General features: G+C 45.5%; 1 protein-coding gene and 1 non-coding gene across 2 annotated transcripts in view; both read right to left on the reverse strand.

Moving 5' to 3' along the window:
• LOC139407278 (forkhead box O3b) overlaps positions 1-26,047 on the reverse strand; it is a 76,228-nt gene that overhangs the window by 39,463 nt on the left and 10,718 nt on the right. The gene's annotated exons all lie outside the window — the stretch shown is intronic.
• On the reverse strand, positions 17,609-17,665 carry LOC139408138 (U7 small nuclear RNA). Its single transcript, XR_011634194.1, has one exon. It is a non-coding gene; the product is annotated as a U7 small nuclear RNA (small nuclear RNA).

Consider the following 26,047-nt stretch of genomic DNA (forward strand, 5'->3'; position numbering starts at 1 on the left):
CTTTCCTGCTCTCTCTACTCTCTCTTTCCTGATCTCTCTACTCTCTCTTTCCTGCTCTCTCTACTCTCTCTTTCCTGATCTCTCTACTCTCTCTTTCCTGCTCTCTCTACTCTCTCTTTCCTGCTCTCTATACTCTCTCTTTCCTGATCTTTCTACTCTCTCTCTGTGAAAAAGTATTTTCGGAGTGGGATCCCATAACAAAAGTAATGTGGTGGCACTGGCTGGCAGAAGGCCAAGTTCTCTGTTCTCTGCCCTCTCTCTCTACCACTCTTCTCAGTGGAGAACAATCACTCACTCTGCCTCCCTCATGTTCTCTCTACTCTTTCTCTCCCCTTCTATGTGTGTTAGATCTAAAATGCTCTACAAACACTCACTCGCACGCACACACGCACGCACGCACGCACACACACACACACACACACACACACACACACACACACACACACACACACACACACACACACACACACACACACACACACACAGACACACACACACACACACACACACACACACACACACAGAGACATACACACACACACACACAGACACACACACACAGAGACACATATACACACACACACACACAGAGACACACACACAGACACACACAGAGACACACACACAGACACACACAGAGACACACAGAGAGAGAGACAGAGGTGACTCTGAAAAGCTTTGACACTCAGTGTGTCTCAAAGAGGTGAGTGAAGGCCTCATAAACCGGAGAGAAAAAAGAAAGAGTGAAAAAAGAGAAAAAGAAAGAGCTGACAAGCTCTTTTTAGTTGAGAGAGAAGGCTTTACACAGATATGGCCAAAGAGCTCTGTTTTCATGTCATCCAACAAATGTAAATGCCAGGAGTTTGTTAAAGGCTTGGCACTTGGATTGGAACTGGTGCTGTGGTCAGATGACATGAAAATAGAGGTCTTTGGCCACACACACCAGTGGTGGGTTTGGCATCAACATGAGAATGAGTAAACATAAAAAGAACCCTAAACCTACTGTAAAATATGGTGGTGGATCTTTGATGTTATGGGGCTATGTTGCTCCCACTGGTCCTGGGGCCCTTGTGAAGGTCAACTTTCATGAACTTTACACATTACCGGGACATTTTAGCCCAAAACCTGTTTGCTTCTGCTAGGAGGCTGAAATAAGGCTGTAAGTGGATCTTCCAGCAAGACAATAATTCCAAGCACACATCAAAATCCACAAAGAAATGGTTAATTGGCCACAAAATCAACATTTGGCAATGGCTATCTCAGTCTCCGGACTTGAAACCCATTTAAAACCTGTGGTTTGAATTGAAGAGGCCAGTCCACAAGAGCAGACAACGGATATTGAGGATTTGGAAGGATTATGTATGGAGGAATGGTCTGTATGGAGGAATGGCCTGTATGGAGGAATGGTCTGTATGGAGGAATGGTCTGTATGGAGGAATGGTCTAAGTTCCATCCATACAACATACCTCAGTACTCTAATAATGTATTTTATACTGTCCTTTTTGTTAATCTTTATCAAGAGTGGCATCTATAGGCATTTGTCCTCAGTGAGACTGACTATATTCCCATTACCATCAGGCCAGTCATCCAGGCCCAGCTCAGCCACTAGCCAGGCCAGTCATCCAGGCCCAGCTCAGCCACTAGCCAGGCCAGTCATCCAGGCCCAGCTCAGCCACTAGCCAGGCCAGTCATCCAGGCCCAGCTCAGCCACTAGCCAGGCCAGTCATCCAGGCCCAGCTCAGCCACTAGCCAGGCCAGTCCTCCAGGCCCAGCTCAGCCACTAGCCAGGCCAGTCATCCAGGCCCAGCTCAGCCACTAGCCAGGCCAGTCATCCAGGCCCAGCTCAGCCACTAGACAGGCCAGTCATCCAGGCCCAGCTCAGCCACTAGCCAGGCCAGTACACAGCACGTGTAGCCAGTAACCACCATTCTCACACACACTGCAGCAGCTGAAATAGCCACAGGAAAAGGGAAGTGGTCACATATTTATTCACAGACAGGCAGTGGCAGTCAATCGGTCGGTGGCTGTGAGAGAAAGAGCTGAGCCTCACTGGGTCCCTCTATGTTTCACGAGATGTCAAAGGACTTACAGGACATCAAAGACCACCTCCAGGACTGGCCTGTGTGAGGTGTGTGTGTGTGTGTGTGTGTGTGTGTGTGTGTGTGTGTGTGTGTGTGTGTGTGTGTGTGTGTGCGTGCGTGCGTGCGTGCGTAAAAAAAATCCTGAAGAAGTTCAAAAGCTGAAACGCATTGGTTCTACTTTTAGCAATAAATATGCTATTTATTTAATTCCATTGTCCTCCAAGAGTTGCTAAATTTCTTCTCTGCCTCAGTTTGCTCTTCAATTCATGCACCTTGGCTGGAAAGCGAGGTATCGGCAGTGAAACCTTCCCTTTGTGTGAGTCATCACACTGTGTTTGCATTGTCTGCAGTTGGTGACATCAACCAACACGTTACATCATTCACAGAGCTTCAACATGGACTTTGTTAATGGACCAAAAGAGTTGAAAATCGTCATAGACAACCCCATGGTAAGCTTTTAGTTGTCCAGACCGGAGAATCTCTTTTGTTCTATTCTGCTTTGTTGTCCTCCAGTCAGACACAGATATATCCCCAGAGTAGAAGGCTGCTGTCTAGCCCTGTGTTGTATTGTACAGCAAACTGGGTCACTCTTTGGCTGACAAACATACTGAGTGGCTAAAGTCAGGGTAAGATCACCAGGCACTAAGTGTGTGTCTGTCTGTCTACTGAATAATACAACACCAGCCACACAGGGCGAGGGGTCTCTCTCTCTGTGTGTGTGTGTGCGTGCGTGCGTGTGTGTGTGCGTGCGCGTGTGTGTGTGTGTGGGAGGGGGGTGTTAGTGTGAAGGACTCAGACAGGCAGGAATGTACTGTGCTACATTAGGAAGGGAAGGCATTTCATATGAAGTGATGTACTAGCCTAAATGAGGGTCTTTTCATTTGAAATAGTGAGGGGAGTGTACATTTGCAGACAGGCAGAGTGGGGCACATGACTGCGGGGGCTTTTAATGTGAAGTATGCAGACAGAAAGGTGGCTGCAGAGAGAGTAGTAAAGTGAAGGGTACTAGACTCTGCTTTTTCCTGTCTGGGTGTCTGGGTTAGACTACCATGGGCACTGCCTAGGGCCCGGGGCTGAGGGGGGAAAGTGTGTGTGTGTCTGTAGGTGCATGCTTGTATGTGTGTGTGTGCCTGGCGTAGAAGGGGTAGAGGTAGGAAGGAGAATATGATTTGGTGTGAATAATTCAGCTCAGCATTGGTATTTGGTATTTTATTAGGATCCTCATTAGCTGTTGTGAAAGCAGCAGCTACTCTTCCTGGGGTCCAACACAAAACATAAAACATGACATAATAAAGAACATTAATAGACAAGAACAGCTCAAGGACAGAACTACCTCAATTTAAAAGGCCTACATATCAATACATACACATTCTAAATAGGTCAAACAGGGGAGAGGGGTTGTGAGGTGTTGCTTCATCTGTTTTTTAAACCAGGTTTGCTGTTTATTTGACCAAAATGAGATGGAACAGAGTTTCATGCAATAATGGCTCTATATAATACTGTACGCTTTCAACCAATCCTCCTCAGGCCCTTTACAAGGGGAGGGGCTGTATATAAGGGGGACAGGAAGTCAGAATGCCATAAGGGCTATTTGTTGGAGGCAAAACTGATCCCTGAGTACGGAATGTACAGAGAATGGATGTATGATTTTCAAGGAAAAATAACAAGCTGCTCTCTCTCTCTCCTCCTGCTCTATTCATTCTCAAAGGTAGCTCACCTTCTATGCCCCTCTGCTTTCCCCTTTTCAAGGACGCCCCTAATTATCTACCTCAATACCCTCTTGCCCTGTCTCCCACTCTGACAGACAGAGAACATTCACTGCAGTTCTTGAAGTAATAAACACTATTGTTTTCTCCAGTGATGTTCAGCTGGCTGTGTGTGTGACTGACACTCTGTCTCTCTTGCCTCAGTCTCTCCTGCCTCAGTCTCTGTTGCCTCAGTCTCTGTTGCCTCAGTCTCTCCGGCCTCAGTCTCTGTTGCCTCAGTCTCTGTTGCCTCAGTCTCTGTTGCCCCAGTCTTTGTTGTCTCAGTCTCTCTTGCCTCAGTCTCTCCTGCCTCAGTCTCTCCTGCCTCAGTCTCTCCTGCCTCCGTCGCTGTTGCCTCAGTCTCTCCTGTCTCAGTCTCTCCTGCCTCAGTCTCTCCTGCCTCAGTCTCTGTTGCCTCCGTCTCTGTTGCCTCAGTCTCTCCTGTCTCAGTCTCTCCTGCCTCAGTCTCTCTTGCCTCAGTCTCTCTTGCCTCAGTCTCTGTTGCCTCAGTCTCTGTTGCCTCAGTCTCTGTTGCCTCAGTCTCTGTTGTCTCAGTCTTTGTTGCCTCAGTTTCTCTTGCATCAGTCTCTCTTGCCTCAGTCTCTCCTGCCGCTGTCTCTCTTGCCTCAGTCTCTCCTGCCTCAGTCTCTCTTGCCTCAGTTTCTCCTGCCTCCGTCTCTTTTCCCTCAGTCTCTCTTCCCTCCGTCTCTCATGCCTCAGTCTCTCTTGCCTCAGTCTCTCTTCCTCAGTCTCTCTTCCTCAGTCTCTCTTCCTCAGTCTCTCTTGCCTCCGTCTCTCTGTCTCTCTTACCCCAGTCTCTCTTGCCTCTGTCTCTCTTGCCTCTGTCTCTCTTCCCTCAGTCTCTCTCCCTCAGTCTCTCTTGCCTCAGTCTCTCTCCCTCAGTCTCTCTCCCTAAGTCTCTCTTGCCTCCGTCTCTCTTGCCTCCGTCTCTCTTGCCTCCTCCGTCTCTCTTGCCTCCTCCGTCTCTCTTGCCTCCTCCGTCTCTCTTGCCTCCTTCGTCTCTCTTGCCTCCTTTGTCTCTCTTGCCTCCTTCGTCTCTCTTGCCTCCTTCGTCTCTCTTGCCTCCTCTGTCTCTCTTGCCTCTTCCAACGCTCTTCCCTCAGTCTCTGTTGCCTCAGTCTCTGTTGCCTCAGTCTCTCTCCCTCAGTCTCTCTTGCCAGTCTCTCTTGCCTCAGTCTCTCTTGCCTCAGTCTCTCTCCCTCAGTCTCTCTTGCCTCCGTCACTCTTCCCTCCGTCTCTCTTCCCTCAGTCTCTCTCCCTCAGTCTGTCTTGCCTCAGTCTCTCTTTCCTCCGTCTCTCTTGCCTCCGTCTCTCTTGCCTCAGTCTCTCTTGCCTCCATCTCTCTTCCTCAGTCTGTCTTGCCTCTGTCTCTCAGTCTCTGTTGCCTCAGTCTCTGTTGCCAGTCTCTCTTGCCAGTCTCTCTTGCCTCAGTTTATCTTGCCTCTGTCTCTCTTGCCTCAGTCTCTCTTGCATCAGTTTCTCTTGCATCAGTCAGTCTTGCCTCAGTCTCTCTTCCCTCCATCTCTCTTGCCTCAGTCTCTTTTGCATCAGTCTGTCTTGCCTCAGTCTCTCTTGCCTCAGTCTCTCTTCCCTCCGTCTCTCTTGCCTCCGTCTCTCTTGCCTCCGTCTCTCTTGCCTCCGTCTCTCTTGCCTCAGTCTCTCTTGCCTCAGTCTCTCTTGCCTCAGTCTCTCTTGCCTCAGTCTCTCTTGCCTCAGTTATAAATGGTGAAGCTAAAACACAGCAAGTTAACACAACCAGGCCAGTTTACAGAGCAGAGTGGAGGAGGGGAGGAGAGAGAGAGCAGAGCTCACATAGCTACACACTGACCTACATACGTTTCCACACAGCTGATTGAGTCTTATGCTGAGGCCTTCGGCCAATCACAGGCAGAGGTGGAGTGCCAGCCAGCCAATGGCATGGGCCGTCCTACACAGAGATCTCACACTGTCTCCGTAGTTCATACAGTTTTCAGTCATCACACATGGAGAGAAAGAGAGGCAGAGAGAGAGTGTAACGTTTACTGTTCATTTTGATTGTTTCTTTCACTTTTGTTTATTATCTACTTCACTTGCTTTGGCAATGTTAACATGTTTCCCATGCCAATAAAGCCCTTGAATTGAATTGAGAGAGAGCAAGGGAGAACTCCACAGATGAGAGAGAGGCAATAAGAATGATTAGCTAAAACAGAAAGGTGGAGGGAGAGAGATAGGGGAGGGAGGGAGAGAGAGCGAGAGAGAGGTGGAGAGAGAGGGGAAAAAAGACAGAAAAAGAGCTGGGAAGTTGAATGTGGCCAGACAGACAAAAATAAACAGATATTCCTCTCTCTTTCCCTCCCTCCTCTCCCTTCTCCAATGGCAGTAGTGCAACTGGCTGCAGAGAGACAGAGGAGGGCTAATGCTAGCTAATGCTAAAGAGTGGATTAGCGCCCTATATCTGTCCCTGTTCCTTTCCCTGCTCACAGGCTAAGCTAATGCTAGCCTTTTCTGGCCTAGCACAGTCTGTGCCCTGTCCTCCCTGGGTCTTAAAGTTGTAATGGGCCTTTAAGTTCCTTAAGACACAACCAAAAATATAAACTATTAAAAGAGTAGTCTGGGATCTCATGAAAACAAGTTAGTCTAATTGTGTTCATGTACCTTAGTACAAGATGGCGCCGGAGGGGAGGGCTGCCATTTTATTGGCTCTTAACCAACCATATTTTGTTTGTTTTTTCGCATTGTTAGTAACTTGTTTTGTACATAATGTTGCTGCTACCGTCTCTTATGACCGAAAAGAGCTTCTGGACATCAATACTGGGATGAGTCGGACGCGAGGGATATACTACAGACACAACCGACCAGGCCCACATCCCTGTGATTTGCTGGAAAAGGAAACGTAGGTTTCGCGGAAAGAGATCAGGATGCCTTGTGAGGATCAGGTGACGAGTGGCTAATCTGCCTCTGCCTTCCGTTCTGATAGCTAACGTTCAATTGCTGGAAAATAAATGGGACGATCTGAAAGCACATATATCCTACCAACGGGACATTGAAAACTGTAATATCTTACGTTCCACAGAGTCGTGGTTGAACGACGACATTAAGAACATACAGCTGGCAGGTTATACACTCTATCGGCAGGACAGAACAGTAGCCTCTGGTAAGACACAGGCGGGGGCCTATGCATATTTTTAAACAATAGCTGGTGCATGATATCTCAGGAAGTCTCAAGGTTTTGTTCCCTGAGGTAGAGTATCTCATAAGCTGTAGACCACACTATCTACCTAGAAAGTTTTCAACTGTATATTTTGTAGCGGTCCGAGACTGGCACTAAAACCGCACTCAATGAGCTGTATTCTGCCATAAGCAAACAGGAAAACGCTCATCCAGAGGTGGCGCTCCTTGTGGCCGGGGACTTTAATGCAGGGAAACTTAATTAAGTTTGACCTAATTTCTATCAGCATGTTAAATCTGCAACCAGAGGGCAAACAATTCTAGACCACCTTTACTCCACACACAGAGACACGTACAAAGCTCTCCCTCGCCCTCCATTTGGCAAATCTGACAATAACTAGATCCTCCTGATTCCTGCTTACAAGCAAACATTTAAGCAGGAAGCAACAGTGTCTATAAAAAAGTGGTCGGATGAAGCAGATGCTAAACTACAGGACTGTTTTGCTAGAACAGACTGGAATATGCTCTAGGATTCTTCCGATGGCATTGAGGAGTACACCACATAATACGTCCCCACAGTGACTGTACGTACATACCCCAACCAGAAGCCATGGATTACAGGCAACATTCGCACTGAGCTAAAGGGTAGAGCTGCCGCTTTTAAGGAGCAGGACTCTAACTCGGAAGCTTATAAGAAATCCTGCAATGCCCTCCGACGAACCATCAAACAGGCAAAGCATCAATACAGGACTAAGATTGAATCGTACTACACTGGCTCCGACGCTCGTCGGATGTGGCAGAGCTTGCAAACTATTACAGACTACAAAGGGAAGCACAGCCGAGAGCTGAACGGTGACGCAAGCTTACCAGATGAGCTAAATAACTTCTATGCTCACTTCGAGACAAGTAACACTGAAACATGCATTAAGAGCATCAGCTGTTCAGGATGACTGTGATCTGTATTATTCAAGACAGTTGCTTTCTGAGAAGGTGTTAAAGTTCACAGTTAGTCATTGTTATGTAAATGCAGGCTGAAAAGTACCCAGGGCAGAAAAGTCGGAGTGTTTTGGATGAAACACCATGGTAAATCCTCTATGGAAACTTGCGATATGAGTACAAAGTTGTTTGATTAGGTTCCAATTTCCATTCAACTTGTGTCCGGACACATACCATCCATTGGTTACTACACATCTCTGGCATCTAGAACTAACTGACTGTGCGTGTGAGTGTTTGTGTATGTCTGTAATCAGGTTTGTATATGTCAGTTAACAGGTTAGAGTATGTGCATGCAGATTTTATGTAGCCAGCCTGTTACATAACATGACTGTCTATGTTTGGTGTTCAAGCTGAGCAGAGACTGACTGACAATAGAACCTTCTGACTCATCTCACTGTACATACAGAGAGACGAGAGAGAGAGAGAGACAATCTTTTTGGCCCTATAACAAAGAACAGCAAAAACATATACATGATCAAATACAAATCTTAGAATCAACTATTAAAGACTACCAGAACCCACTGGATTCTCAAATTACATTGAATGAACTACAGGACAAAATACAAACCCTCCAACCTAAAATGTTGTATTGTTTTATTTTTATTTCACCTTTATTTAACCAGGTAGTTGAGAACAAGTTCTCATTTACAACTGTGACCTGGCCAAGATAAAGCATAGCAGTGTGAACACACAGAGTTACACATGGAGTAAACAAGTCAATAACACAGTAGAAAAAAAGAAAAAAAGAGTCTATATACATTGTGTGCAAAAGGCATGAGGAGGTAGGCGAATAATTGAAATTTTGCAGATTAACACTGGAGTGATAAATGATCAGATGGTCATGTGCAGGTAGAGATACTGGTGTGCAAAAGAGCAGAAAAGTAAATAAATAAAAACAGTATGGGGATGAGGTAGGTAAATTGGGTGGGCTATTTACCGATGGACTATGTACAGCTGCAGCGATCAGTTAGCTGCTCAGATAGCAGATGTTTAAAGTTGGTGAGGGAGATAAAAGTCTCCAACTTCAGCGATTTTTGCAATTCGTTCCAGTCACAGGCAGCAGAGAACTGTAAGGAAAGGCGGCCAAATGAGGTGTTGGCTTTAGGGATAATCAGTGAGATACACCTGCTGGAGCGCATGCTACGGGTGGGTGTTGCCATCATGACCAGTGAACTGAGATAAGGCGGAGCTTTACCTAGCATGGACTTGTAGATGACCTGGAGCCAGTGGGTCTGGCAACGAATATGTAGCGAGGGCCAGCCGACTAGAGCATACAGGTCGCAGTGGTGGGTGGTATAAGGTGCTTTAGTAACAAAACGGATGGCACTGTGATAAACTGCATCCAGTTTGCTGAGTAGAGTATTGGAAGCTATTTTGTAGATGACATCGCCGAAGTCGAGGATCGGTAGGATAGTCAGTTTTACGAGGGTAAGTTTGGCGGTGTGAGTGAAGGAGGCTTTGTTTCGGAATAGAAAGCCGACTCTAGATTTGATTTTAGATTGGAGATGTTTGATATGAGTCTGGAAGGAGAGTTTACAGTCTAGCCAGACACCTAGGTACTTATAGATGTCCACATATTCTAGGTCAGAACCATCCAGGGTGGTGATGCTAGTCCGGCGTGCGGGTGCAGGCAGCGAATGGTTGAAAAGCATGCATTTGGTTTTACTAGCGTTTAAGAGCAGTTGGAGGCCACGGAAGGCCATGGAAGGAAGCCACGGAAGGTGTGTTCTATGGCATTGAAGCTCGTTTGGAGGTTAGATAGCACAGTGTCCAAGGAAGGGCCAGAAGTATACAGAATGGTGTCGTCTGCTTAGAGGTGGATCAGGGAATCGCCCGCAGCATCATTGATATATACAGAGAAAAGAGTCGGCCCGAGAATTGAACCCTGTGGCACCCCCAAAGAGACTGCCAGAGGACCGGACAGCATGCCCTCTGATTTGACACACTGAACTCTGTCTGCAAAGTAGTTGGTGAACCAGGCAAGGCAGTCATTAGAAAAACCGAGGCTACTGAGTCTGCCGATAAGAATATGGTGATTGACAGAGTCGAAAGCCTTGGCCAGGTCGATGAAGACGGCTGCACAGTACTGTCTTTTATCGATGGCGGTTATGATATCGTTTAGTACCTTGAGCGTGGCTGAGGTGCACCCGTGACCGGCTCGGAAACCAGATTGCACAGCGGAGAAGGTGCGGTGGGATTCGAAATGGTTAGTGATCTGTTTGTTGACTTGGCTTTCGAAGTTGAGGAGGTGCTCTTGCTCTCCATGGACTTTACAGTGTCTCAGAACATTTTGGAGTTAGAGCTACAGGATGCAAATTTCTGCTTTTTTTTTTTTTTTTTGGCCTTTGCTTTCCCAAAATGTACTGTGGTGCTGATGATATCCTCAATGAAAAGATAAAATATACAGACCACAAAGTCCAATTGGCTATACTTAAACTCTTTAACATCATCCTTGGCTCTGGCATCTTCCCCAATATTTGGAACCAAGGACTGATCACCCCAATCCACAACAGCGGAAACAAATTTGACCCAAATAACTACTGTGGGATATGCGTCAACAGCAACCTTAAGAAAATCCTCTGCATTATCATTAACAGCAGACTTGTACATTTCCTCAGTGAAAACAATGTACTGAGCAAATGTCAAATGGGCTTTTTACCAAATTACTGTACAACAGACCACGTATTCACCCTGCACACCCAAATTTACAAACAAACAAACCACGACAAAGGCAAGTCTTCTCATGCTATGTTGTTTTCAAAAAAGCTTTTGACTCAATTTGGAATGAGGATCTGCTATACAAATTGATGGAAGGTGGTGTTGGGGGAAAAACATACAACAATATTAAATCCATGTACACAAACAACAAGTGTGCGGTTAAAATTGGCAAAAAACACACACATTTCTTTCCGCAGGGCCATGGGGTGAGACAGGGATGCAGCTTAAGCCGCACCCTCTTCAACATATACAGTTGAAGTCGGAAGTCGGAATTATAAATGAAATAATCTGTCTGTAAACCATTGTTGGAAAAATGACTTGTGTCATGCACAAAGTAGATGTCCTAACCGACTTGTCAAAACTATAGTTTGTTAACAAGAAAATGTTGGAGTGGTTGAAAAACTAGTTTTAATGACTCCAACCTAACATGCTGACCAGACTGGACACGTCACGCGCGCGAGCGTCGCAAAATACATTTTGCAATCCATGTTATTCGATCATTGCACCCACACTGCTCGCGCGCGCGTCTGCGATGCCAAGGTACGTCTGCGATGCCAAGGGTTAAAATAGAAGTCATTCCTATTTCTGACGCAGATTGCACTGAAAGTCCTGCCTCTCCCATCTCCTCATTGGTTTATAGAAGCAGGTACCCACGTGCTATCTCCTCATTGGTTATATCCAAGTGGGTGATTGAAAGACGAACTGTTTTGCCGGTCGTATTGGTAATACTATGAAAGTTTAGATGCCAAGCACCATTAAGTTAAAAGATGAAAAAGTCTGGAAGAAGGAGAGATGACTAGAAACGATTCGGTTGGCCGTTTTATGTGTGGATTAAATGTCGGAGTAGAGGACGTTGTGCATTTCAGGTAAAATAACAACTCAATGTTTATATCCCAGGACAAATTATCTAGCAACAGCAAGCTAGCTAAATATAACAAATTAGCAAGCAAGTGCTAACTAGCCTTACATGTTTAATGCTTTTCGACCTGTCCCCAAATTAATGTCATTGGTTCATTGGAGTTGGAGTTTTTTATTTTTACCCCCAATTTCGTGGTATCCAATTGTTGGTAGCTACTATCTTGTTTCATCGCTACAGCTCCTGTACTGGCTCGGGAGAGACAAAGGTTATGCGTCCTCCGATACACAACCCAACCACGCCATCCAACACGGAAGCCAGCCGCACCAATGTGTCGGAGGAAACACTGTGCACCTGGCAACCTTGGTTAGTGTGCACTGCACCCAGCCCGTCACAGGAGTTGATGGTGCGCGATGAGACAAGGATATCCCTACCGGCCAAACCCTCCCTAACCCGGACGAAACCCTCCCTAACCCGGACGACGCTAGGCCAATTGTCACGGCCGGTTACGACAGTGCCTGGGCGCGAACCCAGAGTCTCTGGTGGCTTAGCTGGCGCTGCAATACAGCGCCCTTAACCACTGCGCCACCCGGGAGGCCCTAGAGTTTGATTTGATATTTTAACCTGCGTGTCATGATCGCGTTTGGTGTAAGGGGACAAAATAAATGTGTGCACGATAGCGCACGACGGCACACGCGTGCAGCCGGTTTGGGTTCCGTGTAAGTGTATGTAAACTTCCAACTTCATCTGTATATCAACAAATTGGCTAGGGCACTAGAACAGTCTGCAGCACCCAGCCTCACCCTACTAGTATCTGAAGTCAAATATCTATTGTTTGCTGATCATCTGGTGCTTCTGTCTCCAACCAAGGAGGGCCTACATCAGCACCTAGCTATTCTGCACAGATTCTGTCAGACCTGGGCCCTGACAGTAAATCTCAGTAAGACCAAAATAATGGTGTCCCAACAAAGGTACAGTTACAGGACCACAAATACAAATTCCACCTAGACACCGTTGCCTTACAGCAAACAAAAAACGATACATACCTCAGCCTGAACATCAGGACCACAGGTAACTTCCACAAAGCTGTGAACGATTTGAGAGACAAGGCTACAAGGGCCTTATATGCCATCAAAAGGAACATTAAATTCGACATACCAATTAGAATCTGGCAAAAAAGACTTGAATCAGTTATAGAACCCATTGCCCTTTATGGTTGTGAGGTCTGGGGTCCGCTCACCAACCAAGAATTCACTAAATGGGACAAACACCAAATTCAGACTCTGCATGGAGAATTCTGCAAAAATATCCTCTGTGTACAATCTAAAACAGCAAATAATGCATGCAGAGCAGAATAAGGCCGATACACGGTAATGATCAAAATCCCCCAAAAATATGTTAAATTCTACAACCACCTATTTTAATATATTTTTATTTAACTAAGAGCAAATTCTTATTTACAATGACGGTCTACCCCGGCCAAACCCTCAAGGAAGCGATTCCCAAACCTCCCATAACAAAGCCATCACCTACAGATAGATGAATCCAGAGAAGAGTTCCCTAAGCAAGCTGGTCCTGGGGCTCTGTTCACAAACACAAACAGACCCCACAGAGCCCCAGGACAGCAATACAATTATACCCAACCAAATCATGAGAAAATAAAAAGATCATTATCTGACATATTGGAAAGAATTAACAAAAAAACTGAGCAAACTAGAATGCTGTTTGGCCCTGAACAGAGAGTACACAGTGGCAGAATACCTGACCACTGTGACTGACACAAGCTTAAGGAAATCTTTCCCATATCTATTGGGTGAAATCCCACAGTGTGCCGTCACAGCAGCAATATTTGTGATCTGTTGCCACAAGAAAAGGGAAAACAGTGAAGAACAAACGCCATTGTAAATACAACCCATATTTATGTTTATTTATTTCCCTTTTGTAATTCTCCCTTTTCGACATTTGTAATGTCTTTATTCTTTTAGAACTTCATTGTTCATTTAAATATAGTTTATTATCAAGTTCACTTGCTTTGACAATGTAACATAAGTTTCCCATGCCAATAAATCCCTTAAAGTGAATTGAATTGAGAAAGAGAGAGTGAGAGAGAGACCCACATGAACAAATAATACAGTTTACTATAGAATTCTGTAGTAAACTGTAGTATACTGTAGAATACTATACTACACACTGTAGTATCCCTCGATCACTGTAGTACTTACTATAGAAGGTTGAAATATACTGTAGAATATTATAGTAAATACTACAAAATTCTCTGAAAAAAAACCCTGAAGTAAATACTACATTAATGTCAGCAAAAACACTCCAGTTTTTTTAACTATAGTAAATACTACAGAATTCAATTTGCATATACCGTTCCCTTTCCCATCCCCCATATCTCAATTTGTGCCACCCATATGTGAGAAACCTACAATACATGGCAAGTATAGAGCCTATAATGTGTTCCCTTTAGACCCCAGACCTACCTACAGGTTATGGAAAATCTGCTCTTTTAGTATTTCTCCAATAGTTTTCCTCAAAGATGATACTTTGAACTACAGTAAATACTACAGTATACTACAATCTGCAAAAACACTACATGAATTACTGTAGTATATACAATTTATTCTACTACATTTAACAGCAAAAACACTACAGTGAATACTACAGTAAAGTCTGCAAAAACACAACAGTGAATACTGTAGTACTTATACCATAGTATAGTATTTTTATAGAGAGAGAGCTTCAGACAGACATACTGTACACAGATCAGTCAGATCAGAGCATTCATCAAACAGCCCGCTGGCATGGCACACTCTACCCAGTAGCCACACACACACACCTGAATGTTGTGAAACCACCACAGACCGACTGCTATGGAGGGAACTAAAATGTCACACTGGGGCCCATCAGAGGTGTCAGTGGTGGCACTATCACCCAATAACATCACTTCAAAACCTCTCTCTCACCATCTCCCTCATTCCTTACACACTCTCCACCAAGTATGACATCCTGTAATACCACTAAACCCAACCTCCCTTTAAGCAGAAGCATCCTGTAATACCACTAAACCCAACCTCCCTTTAAGCAGACGCATCCTGTAATACCACTAAACCCAACCTCCCTTTAAGCAGACGCATCCTATAATACCACTAAACCCAACCTCCCTTTAAGCAGACGCATCCTATAATACCACTAAACCCAACCTCCCTTTAAGCAGACGCATCCTATAATACCACTAAACCCAACCTCCCTTTAAGCAGACGCATCCTATAATACCACTAAACCCAACCTCCCTTTAAGCAGACGCATCCTGTAATACCACTAAACCCAACCTCCCTTTAAGCAGACGCATCCTGTAATACCACTAAACCCAACCTCCCTTTAAGCAGAAGCATCCTGTAATACCACTAAACCCAACCTCCCTTTAAGCAGAAGCATCCTATAATACCACTAAACCCAACCTCCCTTTAAGCAGAAGCATCCTGTAATACCACTAAACCCAACCTCCCTTTAAGCAGACGCATCCTATAATACCACTAAACCCAACATCCCTTTAAGCAGAAGCATCCTGTAATACCACTAAACCCAACCTCCCTTTAAGCAGAAGCATCCTATAATACCACTAAACCCAACCTCCCTTTAAGCAGACACATCCTGTAATACCACTAAACCCAACCTCCCTTTAAGCAGACGCATCCTATAATACCACTAAACCCAACCTCCCTTTAAGCAGAAGCATCCTATAATACCACTAAACCCAACCTCCCTTTAAGCAGAAGCATCCTATAATAACACTAAACCCAACCTCCCTTTAAGCAGACGCATCCTGTAATACCACTAAACCCAACCTCCCTTTAAGCAGAAGCATCCTATAATACCACTAAACCCAACCTCCCTTTAAGCAGAAGCATCCTATAATACCACTAAACCCAACCTCCCTTTAAGCAGACGCATCCTATAATACCACTAAACCCAACCTCCCTTTAAGCAGACACATCCTATAATACCACTAAACCCAACCTCCCTTTAAGCAGACGCATCCTGTAATACCACTAAACCCAACCTCCCTTTAAGCAGACACATCCTATAATACCACTAAACCCAACCTCCCTTTAAGCAGAAGCATCCTATAATACCACTAAACCCAACCTCCCTTTAAGCAGACGCATCCTATAATACCACTAAACCCAACCTCCCTTTAAGCAGACACATCCTATAATACCACTAAACCCAACCTCCCTTTAAGCAGACACATTCTGTAATTGAAGCTGAAGGAGATTGTAGATAAATAAATAGAAGCATCAATGACACAGAGTGACAGACAGGACCAACAGTTTGTTGATGGAGCCAGTATGCTGCTAGTTGAATCGGTGAGGTTTCATCGGGCTAGGCAGGGAAGGGGCTGCTGTGGCACGCTATTCTGTCTGTTCCCTCTTTGTATTTACAAAGAAAAACCATGCATCTTTCTGCAGCGGCTGCAAAGAAAAGGATGGGAAAAAAAGAACAAAAGTCGGAGAAGAAAACGGAAAGAAAAACAAACAGAAGCAAGGGAAGGGAATGAGGAAAAGGGGGAGGGAGGCACACTAACCATATATAAAGAGACGGCCGCCCATCCAGCGTCCACACAGATATGCTATCAGTAAAAGTGATGGATTGTGGGTAGGAGAGAGAAGACACAAAGGGCTCTGCAGTGCAGAGGGAAGAGGTGGATTTGGAGTACATCAAGAAACACACACATTCACACACACCCTCCCCCGCTTACCCATATGAACACACACAAAACACACCTGATCTCTCTCACTGATATACACACACACGCATACACACAAACACAGTGGTCCACACGTGCGGTGCACAAGCGTGCACAAACACACACAAACACACACACACACACACAGTGTGCATTAATCAGACTAAAAGCCTTTCAGAGGTGCAGTGATGTCATCGCACTACGATAATCAACAGTCCACTCCCTCAGGACACCCATGCTACAAAGGTTCTCTCTCCTTTCGCTCCTTCCCTCTTTCTCTCACTCCATCCCTCTCTCCCTCTACCTCGCTCTCTCTGCAGGCTTATTAGTAGATGGCTAAATCTTTTGATGGGGGACCATGAATTATGCAGAGTTTAACTGAAGTGCTCATATGAAAATGGATCCCAACCCATATTGACCCGTTTACTTGGAAAAAACCCCAGCAACAATAAGCTCTCTCTCAGGTCTTGTGGGATCCCAGTCACTTTATTATGACAGAGACACGGGGTGGAGAGTGGAGTGCCCCTTGTTGCCCTGTCAAAACCTGACTGCTATAAGACCACTCTGGAGACTGAGAGGGCCTACCACGGTCGACGGCAGTGTTCGAGTGACGCGGTCATGGACAAGTCTCTGTGTTTGGAGGGCCCTACAGAACACCTCGTCTCTGTGTGTGGAGGGCCCTACAGAACACCTCGTCTCTGTGTGTGGAGGGCCCTACAGAACACCTCGTCTCTGTGTGTGGAGGGCCCTACAGAACACCTCGTCTCTGTGTGTGGAGGGCCCTACAGAACACCTCGTCTCTGTGTGTGGAGGGCCCTACAGAACACCTCGTCTCTGTGTGTGGAGGGCCCTACAGAACACCTCGTCTCTGTGTGTGGAGGGCCCTACAGAACACCTCGTCTCTGTGTTTGGAGGGCCCTAAAGAACACTATGGTAAATCTCATCTCTGTGTGAGGAGGCCCACAATAAAAAAGACTATAGTGTATACTATGGTAGGAATACTATACTGTATTATTCACTGTAGTGTTTTTGCGGACTATTTACTGTAGTATACTGTAGTATGTATAGCTTACTATAGCTTACTATAGTATAAATAATGTAGTAAAAAATAGTAGTATATACTATAGTAATTATTGTAGTGCTTTTGCAGACTGTAGTACTGTATACTGTAGTATTTACTGTAGTGTTTTTGCAGACTGTAGTATACTGTTGTATTTAATGGAGTGTTTTTGGGGATATTACTGTAGTATTTACTAAAGTGTTTTTGTTTTATTATCTTTGACATAGAAGTGGAGGCTTTCTCCTTGAGGAAACCTACTGGAGAAATAATTAAAGAGCACATTTTCTATAACCTGTAAGTAGGTCGGACTGAGCTTCTGCTCTAAGAAACACTAAGAAATTATATATCAAGTACTACACATGATCGAGGGAAACTACAGTGTTCTACAGCATACTATAGTTCACTACATAATTCTATAGTAAGTACTATAGTGTTCTATAGTAAACTGTAGTATTTTTTTCTGTGGGAAGGCCCTGTCGAACACAGTGGCAATCTCATTTCTGGATAAGAGCTTCTGCTAAATGACTAAAATATAAATGTTAACGCAAGCTTTTGTATCATGGTCAAAAAAAAACATCACTACTTGAAAACAGTTTGTTCCAGTGTAGCAAATAGATAGAGCGATAGATAGCAACAGATGGTCCCATCTGTGTCCACTAGAGAAGCATTGGTATTACTTGTACAGTAGACAAGCTGGCCTAACCACAGTCTGCTGTTCTTCCTGTAGACCCTACTCTGTTTTTTCCCTACCCCCAATATGTCCTTCTCCTCTTCTCTCCCCTGATCTGTCCTCCCTCCCTGCTGCTCCCCCCTGCCCTGCTCTGCTTTGCTCTGTAGGAGAGGACATGTATGTTGGTCTCCCTGGAGTCTGGACACTCAGCTCATAAGATCACAGCGAGAGAGAGAACGGGGGAGTAAGAGAGAGAACAGGGGGAGTGAGTGTCACCCCATTTCACAGAGAACTGGTCCTCCACACATCAAAAGAAAGGAAGAGAAAAAAGGGAGAAGGGAGAGAGTAAAATGATCCTCTCCAGCAGTGCCTGTTTGATTGACAAATTACTTCCTTGTAGGGATAGTGGTCCTGGGATAGTAAATGACAATGAGTACACACTCAAATGTCCCACTGCAACTGGACTATAACATAAACCCATAGAATTATGAAGACAGACGCGGCATGAGAGAGAGGGAGAAAGAGAGAGAGAGAGAGAGAGACAGAGAGAGAGAAAGAGAGAGCGAGAAAGAGAGAGAAAGAGAGAGAGAGAAAGATAGAGATGCAGTGTGTGTGCATGCGTGTGTGTGTGCGTGTGTGTGTGCATGTGTGCGTGTGTGTGTGTGTGCATAAAACAGATAGAGTGGAAGGCTCTGTGTCTGGGTAGAGCAGCTAGATAGAGTGGAAGGCTCTGTGTCTGGGTAGAGCAGCTAGATAGAGTGGAAGGCTCTGTGTCTGGGTAGAGCAGCTCCCAATGTGCCTTGGGGCTGTGGAGCGATTTCATGCCCCCATAAGCAATGAACCACACACACACACATCAATACACACACGCTCTACAGAGCTTTCCTCTCTCCCTGTCCAGCCACCCGTGTCAGATGAAAAACATCAGAGCATGTAAGAAAAAGTAGAGCGAGAGAGAAGTAGAAAGAGAAAAGTATAGAGAGAGTATTAAAACTCAACTATAATCTGCATTTGAGAAACCTTGTACTATTCACAATATTACAGTCTATTCATGGTCTCCGGCCTAGAACACTGCAGACCTAGGTCAACCGTTCCCTCAATATTAGAGAATGAACCACTCTCTAATTCATCAAATCTATTAATGTAACATCAATAGGTTTAGGCTACTACATGATACTCAAATTTTCCCTATACCCATCATGATGTTGCTACAACCTAGCATATGAATTAAAGTTTACAACGTAGGTGCACACAGTTCGAGATAATTATTTAAAGTGACCGACAGTACCGCCTTGCAAACTCTTGCATATACAATAGCTGATTTGGGTGTAATCATTAGTCCAACAGTTGCAAACAAGAATTTCTATTGGACAAATTGAGGTATGTTTGCTTCCGTTTAAGAAACGCTTTTCAACAGAATCGGCTAAATGAATACACCCCTGATGACGTGTAAACACAATTCACTTTCATTGTAGCCACGTTGTATTCCTTCTCGCATCCATGCACTCTCCACCTCTCACCTCTTCCCTTCGCTTGTGGACTTCAATGCACAACACATCAGCTGTATGTGACCAGGCGAAAAAACCTTTCCAAGCCAAACCATGGAACCACTACAGAGACTGTTGTGGTTCACTTGTGACACTTTTGTTCATCTGGTATTGTTCAAATCTGTAAGCATCTAAAAAAGAATTGAGCGGGGCAGTAGCACAATCTTGCCTGGTCTCAATCTTGAGTGCAATGATCACATTCCCGCACTGGCTGACTGTGTGGAGGCTCATTGATTTAACATTATGTTAGCCTACATGCTATACTAGCAAAGTTTATATCGCTGTCGGCTATATTAGCCACGATTTACTGTTCTTTGTGCAGCTTCAAATGTCGAACAAAGTTGGAAGTTGTTGCGCCTCCATCTGTAATTTTTGCAAGTTGCAAAATATACAGACTACAGCGTAGTCAAATCAAATTTTATGACCAATTTGTGCAGAAATCCAGGTAATTCCAAAGGGTTCACATACTTTTTCTTGCCACTGTATCTCTGAATTACCAGGTCAAAGGGAAAACCAAAACCTTTCCCTGGGTTTGTGCAATGTCAGCAAACACAGTCAGGCAACCAGCCTCATAGGGCTCACTATATTACTTGCCCATATCTCTCCTCTCCTCTCTATCCAGGCATTATATCTTGTTATACAACGGGTGGGCCTAATCCTGAATGCTGATTGGTTAAAACCGCATTCCAGACATTGTCTATTCCACATGGAACCACTGGCTAAATCATTGACGTTAAAATGCCTATTTACTCTGTTCCATCTGACTGCGCAATCCACTGTCTCATCAGCCCAGACAGGGAAGTTATGAACTTGATCTCCACTATAAAAAGCATCTAGACATTATCTCACATTTCTTTTAGACAAACATTTAGTTTTCAACAGCAGAGATTTGTATAAACCTTGCTGCATTTCTCTCCGATATTTGCAACATTGTTTTAATATTCAAATTTGATCTCCAGCTGCCCCATAGTAATGAACGTGTCAGGAGTTGGGACTATACAGACTGGCAGGCAGCGTTTCTCAGCCAGTCGAAATCATCAATCGGCTGGCATCATTTTTATGGATATATACAAAGAAATATCAATTGAAAAAAGGTCAAACGAAACGAAGTGCAGCTAGTTGGCAGTCTTTCCAGCTTCAGTTTTAAATGATTGTGTTAGTTGTGTTGTTGGATAGATCCTCTGAACAACAGTGTCATGGCAAGTGAGCACATTTTCTATGCCAGGTGAATTCGAGCCTCATTAACTCATTGTTATGGATGTATCTGAATAAATGTCACTAGAAAACTGCAAATGCAGCTACTTATTCTGGCTGTACATTTTGACGTGACTGTAAGCTAGCCGTAGGTGGCTAGCTAGCAAGCAAGGGATAAGAATGTTGCCAGCCAGTATGGCAATGGAACATTTAGAATGAACGACTGGGTCGCGTACATAGACACAGAACAAAAAGACTGAGCAACTGGATCGTGTCTCTGGCAACCGAACCGATAGTACGTTCGACCAGCCGGCTTGGGTAGTAACCCTCGATTTGTGTCGGGACTATATCTTGTGGAAGGATGAAATATTATTAATAAATTAATCAAAAGAACATTTTTAATTAAAATATGTCAATCATTATTTGCTTATGTTGGTAACCTGTTATATAAAAGTGACAATGCCCTCGAAACCGGTGTTTGGAGGATATATAGGAACGGTTTGCCACCCCTCGACTTTGTCTCGGGCCTAACAACACTCGTGCAAATATATCCTTCAAACACCGGCTTCTCTGATATTATCACTTAAATGACCATACCTGACACTCACATAGCAGGCAGGTGTGAAAACCCAGAGGTGTGCTCCAGGGTCGGGCTCAATTTGAATTGAATTCAAGAAGTGGTTTGAATTTAGAATTCTGAAATGTACATTTATTTTTATTAATTAGCTTCTACTTTTCAGTTTATTGAGAAGTCATTGAAAATAAATACATTTTTTTCGATTATTGACTGCCTTCAATTAGAATTGAGGCCAACTCTGATGCACTTAGGGCTCATAAACACTGAGTGATAAGAGAAGCGGAGAGGGACGAAGGAACCAGAGGATTAAGCATGACAACCCTGTTCCTCAGCTGAAGGGTGCAGAAATAAGGACTGGCCTACACGTTTTGGTAAAATTTGAAAAATCATGACTCCGTAGCCAGAGGTTGGAGCCAATACTGCAAAGTGAAAGAAAGATTCTGCCGGTTGATAATACTGTGCGCTAAGGTAGTAGAAGTGATGTGGGAAGGAGTGCTGGAACTTGATTGGTATTCTTTCAGCTTTTGTCTGGATCTCATTTTCTTTGTGTTTACATTGAACCACAGCGCAATACATGGAATACACTAAACTAACCCCAAGCATTTTCCCATGCAGAGTACATGTTAAACACTTGCAAATTACCCATGAAGAACAAAATAAAGACTTTGCTTTATCTTTCCACTGCATTACTTTCGTACTCCACACACACACACACACACACACACACACACACACACACACACACACACACACACACACACACACACACACACACACACACACACACACACACACACACACACACACACACACACACACACACACACACACACACACACAGCTACACATATCTTTGATAGAACTAAATCCATTGCCATAAGCCTCCTCTTTCTGTCTTAGTGTTCAGTGGCTGAGCACGGTTTCACAATGGCCCTCCTTCATCCCCTGAGCCTCCCCACCTCCGCCCCTCAGCCCAGCCCAATGTCCTGGGACATAGTGGTGACTTCATAAAGAGAGGGGATTAGTGGTGAGAGCCTGGTGTATAGCAGACCCTGGGCCAGCCGTAAAACAATGGCTACAGAGCAGGCCCAGTCAGTCTGTAGTTAACCCTGACCCTAACCCTGACCCTAACCCTGGCCCTGACCCCCACCCAACCACCAAACCAGAGAAACACTCAATTACTTTCACATACATTCAAAGTAAGTCATCATACATACTTTATTTGAAAAGACAAGTAGTTGAATATTTGGAAGTACACAAGTGTTTGAAAATACTCAAATTTAACGATTCAAATACACACACACACATTTAGCTCAGGCCATGGCTTCCCGCAGGAAGGGCCCAAACTGTTAATCTAGCATAATCTCATTTTAATCTGGTTTAATCAATCTCGAAAAACCTGCACTTGGGATGGATGAGCGAATGGGGGAGGGACGCAGGAGGGTGTCCCACATGAGTCACGGCAGCACTTGGGAACAGATACCCCCCCATCAGACAACACACACGCTGCTATCAGAGAGCAAAAAGGGTGGGAGGGGAGAGAGTGAGAGAGAGAAACCCATTTTTTCGACAACAAAAATATATTCTTTCTCTCTGTGATATGACGGCAGCACAAAGTCATGTCTCATTCATTAAAGTCAAATGTCCCCTTTTTCTTTCTCTCTCTCTCTCTCTTTCACATACTCTGACACAGAAAGATAGCTTTATTGTAGTCAATTAACTGTTAATCAAAAACAATTTAACTCCCCCTCCCTCCCCTTTCCCTTCCTTGGCTGGGTGATGGCGGCTAGGGGGAGTGGCGTAATTGGAAGAGACAGGCTCCGAAAACAAATTAAAGTTTAAAAACCGAGGGTCAAGTGGCAAGACAGATTCTAAAATGAACTTAAATTTACTCAAGGGCAAGAGATTGCTAGAGCGTGTGTGTGTGTGTGTGTGTGTGTGTGTGTGTGTGTGTGTGTGTGTGTGTGTGTGTGTGTGTGTGTGTGTGTGTGTGTGTGTGTGTGTGTGTGTGTGTGTGTATAAGTGTGTGTTTGTGTGTATATGTGTGTGTGTGTGTGTGTGCCACAGGGGAATTTGGGGCCCAACTATAAGTGCCACTATTGGGTTACCCTCCACCTAGATTTTAAGCCTCTATATCCATACTATTTATTCTACCCCAAATCAAATCATGTTTCTATTTGTCACATGCGCCGAACACAACCTTACCGTGAAATGCTTACTTACAAGCCAATGCAGTTCAAGAAATATAGTTAATAAAATATTTACTATATAAACAATAGTAATACAAATAAAAATAGCAATAGTGTCACGTTCTGACCTTTATTTCCAAGTTCAGGTAGGAGACCTGCGCCAACTTCCCGCGCTTACCGGAGAGCGAGAGGGACCGGGCAGGCACCGTGTTATGTGGTGGAGCGCACGGTGTCCCCGGTGCATGTGCATAGCCCGGTGCGGTACATTCCAGCTCCTCGTATTGGCCGAGCTAGAGTGTGCATCGAGCCAGGTGCCATGAAGCCGGCTCTACGCATCTGGTCTCCAGTGCGTCTCCTCGGGCCGGCGTACATGGCACCAGCCTTACGCATGGTGTCCCCGGTTCGCCAGCACAGCCCAGTGCGGCCTATTCCACCTCACCGCACTGGCCTGGCTACGGGGAGCATTCAACCAGGTAAGGTTGGGCAGGCTCGGAGCTCCAGTGCGCCTGCATGGTCCGGTCTACCCAGTGCCACCTCCACGCACCAGCCCTCCGGTGGCATCCCTCAGGTGTTCCCGCCTGTCCAGCGCTGCTAGAGCCTTCCTCCTCTCCAGCGCTGCCAGAGTCTCCCGTCTGTCCTGAGCCGCCAGAGTCTCCCGTCTGTCCTGAGCCGCCAGAGTCTCCTGTCTGTCCTGAGCCGCCGGAGTCTCCCGTCTGTCCTGAGCCGCCAGAGTCTCCCGTCTGTCCTGAGCCGCCAGAGTCTCCCGTCTGTCCTGAGTTGCCAGAGCCGCCAGTCTGTCCTGAGCCGCCAGAGCTGCCAGTCTGCCAGGAGCTGCAAGAGCCGCCAGAGCTGCCAGTCTGCCAGGAGCTGCAAGAGCCGCCAGCCAGCCAGGAGCTGCCCATTTCTAGGGTCCCCAGCCCGAGGTCGGCGGCGAGGGTCGCTGCTCGTAAGAGGCCACGGAGGCGGACAATGATGCGGACAAAAACTGTGGTGAAGTGGGGTCCACGTCCCGCACCAGAGCTGCCACCGCGGACATACGCCTACCCAGACCCTCCCCTATAGGTTCAGGTTTTGCTGCCGGAGTCCGCACCTTTGGGGTGGGGGGGGGGGGGTACTGTCACGTTCTGACCTTTATTTCCTTTATTTTGTCTTTATTTAGTATGGTCAGGGTGTGAGTTGGGGTGGGCAGTCTATGTGTGTTTTTCTATGTTGGGGATTTGAGTTCGGCCTAGTATGGATCTCAATCAGAGGCAGCTGTCAATCGTTGTCCCTGATTGAGAATCATACTTAGGTAGCCTGGGTTTCACTTCTGGTTGGTCGGTGTTTGTTTCCGTGTGAGTGTTGGTTGCCACACGGTACTGTTTCGGTTTCGTTCGTTTCACGTTTATTGTTTTGTAGTGTTCAGTTTATGTCTGTAAATAAACGTTATGGACACTTACCATGCTGCGCATTGGTCCTCCGATCCTTATCACTTCTCCTCCTCAGAAGAGGAGGAGAAATGCCGTTACAAATAGGTAACACAAGAAATGTACATAACAATAATGAGGCTATATACAGTACAAGGGGTACCAGTACCAATAGCCCCTGGGATTCAATGTCAGTAGTCAGGGTGGCCGTTTGGTTAGTTTAGTTGTTCAGCAGTCTTATGGCTTGGGGGTAGAAGCTGTTAAGGAGCCTTTTGGTCCTAGACTTGGCGCTTCGGTACCGCTTGCTGTGCGGTAGCAGAGAGAACAGTCTATGACTTGGGTGACTGGAGTCTTTGACAATTTTTTGGGCCTTCCTCTGATAGCGCCTAGTATATAGGTCCTGGATGTCAGGAAGCTTGGCCCCAATGATGCACTGGGCCGTACACGCTACCCTCTGTAGCGCCTCCCGGTCAGATGCCGAGCAGTTGCCATACCAGGTGGTAATGCAACCGGTCAGGACTGTGTCGATGGTGCAGCTGTAGAACTTTTTGAGGATCTGGAGACCCATGACAAATCTTTTCAGTCTCCTGACAGGTAAAAGGTGTTGTCGTGCCCTCTTCACATCTGTCTCGGTGTGTTTGGACCATCATAGTTTGTTGGTGATGTGGACACCAAGGAACTTGAAAATCTCGACCCGCTCCACTTCAGTTCCGTCGATGTTAATGGGGGCCTGTACGGCTCTCCTTTTCCTATAGTCCACGGTCAGGTCCTTTGTCTTGCTCACATTGAGAGAGAGGTTGTTGTCCTGGCACCACACGGCCAGGTCTCTGACCTCCTCCCTATAGGCTGTCTCATCATTGTAGGTGTTCAGGCCTATCACTGTTGTGTCATCAGCAAACTTAATGATGGTGTTGGAGTTGTGCTTGGCCATGCAGTTGTGGGTGAACAGGGAGTACAGGAGGGGACAAAGCACGCAAACCTGAGGGGCCCCAGTGTTGAGGATCAGTGTGGTAGATGTGTTGTTGCCTACACTTACCACCTGGGGGCGGCCCGTCAGGAAGTCCAGAATCCAGTTGCAGAGGGAGGT

The sequence above is a fragment of the Oncorhynchus clarkii genome, chromosome 4, assembly GCF_045791955.1.
Source record: "Oncorhynchus clarkii lewisi isolate Uvic-CL-2024 chromosome 4, UVic_Ocla_1.0, whole genome shotgun sequence".
NCBI lineage: Eukaryota > Metazoa > Chordata > Actinopteri > Salmoniformes > Salmonidae > Oncorhynchus > Oncorhynchus clarkii.